Source organism: Pseudophryne corroboree, chromosome 1 (assembly GCF_028390025.1).
Source record: "Pseudophryne corroboree isolate aPseCor3 chromosome 1, aPseCor3.hap2, whole genome shotgun sequence".
In the NCBI taxonomy this organism is placed as follows: domain Eukaryota; kingdom Metazoa; phylum Chordata; class Amphibia; order Anura; family Myobatrachidae; genus Pseudophryne; species Pseudophryne corroboree.
In genome coordinates this window covers 324,402,700-324,404,307 of record NC_086444.1, presented here as the reverse complement: position 1 = coordinate 324,404,307, position 1,608 = coordinate 324,402,700, and the positions used below count along the sequence as shown (strand labels likewise).

At 41.4% G+C, this 1,608-nt stretch overlaps 1 pseudogene; it reads left to right on the top strand.

The window, feature by feature from the left end:
• The first annotated feature begins 1,148 nt into the window (after window positions 1–1,148).
• LOC134932936 (5S ribosomal RNA) lies at window positions 1,149–1,267 on the top strand (annotated as a pseudogene).
• The last annotated feature ends 341 nt before the right edge of the window (window positions 1,268–1,608 follow it).

The following is a 1,608-nucleotide window of genomic DNA, read 5'->3' as shown; positions in this document are numbered from 1 at the left end:
GCCCACTCTACGGGCGCAATTAAGACCTGGCATTCCCCTCTCCATCATGGCGCCACATTATCTCCCTAGCAGTGACGCCGCCTCCAGCCTATGAGAGGGCATATACCTCCGGAGCGTCATCACGCTCCGTAACCCGCCCACAGTACAGGCGCATCCCCTTCACTTAGTCATACCACGTATTCTTTGGATACTGTTGCTGTCAGTCTCCCTATTCCCGCCCACGTAATCAATGGATTTTGAAACTGATTGGCTGCTATACATACCGACAGGGCTTTTTAAACCCTGTATGTACAAGATGCTGTGAGATCCCGGAAGTGAACAAGCCCGCGGGCGAAACGCGTTTTCTACGGACTCCACAGCGGGACCTGCGTATGGAGGCTTCTCTGATTATCATCTACCTGCTGCGTCTGATTTTTTGAGAATTTTGGCTTTTTTGCCAACATTAATAATCATTGTATTTTGATTTGATGTGTATATAGGTTCCTATTTTTGACACAAGCTATTATTGTGCTAAATCTCTAATATAGGCACCCACTGTTGATGCATGATTAATATATCTCTTAGGAGGTATTTATATACACACATAAATAATGACTTTTTGTGTTCAACCCAGTTCATTTGTCTGGGTGATTAGAGGGTGATCTTTAACTCTTGATACTACAGGATCCTAATGGCTTTAAGCAATACACTTTATTATAAGTGCTTATTTAGCTATTTGTGATCACCTACTTTCTGAATTTTATTCATATCAGCCTTACACAGTATTTCTTATCAGATGCACCGATCTCTATTTTCAACTACGCATGGGTTATCTATTTTTGTCACATATTTAAATTGACTGCATACAAAGATTGTATAGTCAGCTTGTCTCTGGTTTTTGTAACTCATTTTGATTTTTTCTCCGTCATTGGATATTTGTTCCCTAAATATTTAATGGTTATTTAACTTTATCTTTATACTTTTTCCTTTATTTTCCTAACTGACTATTGTCTAGTGGACTCTCATCCCCGATCCAGGGTACACGGCGCCACGGTGTGACAGTCATTCTACTCTGCCTAACGTGGAAAGCAGATCCACGTACTACTTGTTCTATATTTCTATCATTCTATACTTTCATATATAGGTGCACTCTCATTGGTAGATATCCCTCCTACTATCATACCACGCTGCTTGTGCCCGATCTCGTCCGATCTTGGAAGCTAAACAGCGCTGGGCTGGGTCAGTACCACGAGAGGAGACTCCCTGGGAATACCCGGTGTTGTAGGATAGGAACTATTCCCCTTCCTCTGAAGGGTGGACACCAACAGCAGTATCACCACTATTTATACTTTTTTCAGCCTTTTTCTTCTCTATATCCTCCTTTATGAGGATCTAATTCTCATGAGCACAGCCAGACATCCAATCTGAATTTATGCCATATGATTTCACGGGTAACTAACAAAGTGTATAGTATTGACCCAATGTAATCAGTCTTTCTATGACAAAATATGTACAACGACCTCCTCCGTGGGTCCCATCAATACAGATTATCTGTACTGGTCAGGAGAAACGGGTGTCAGACTATATAGTGTCTGCAACCTTTCTAAATCTTTCTTTCATGATTTACAG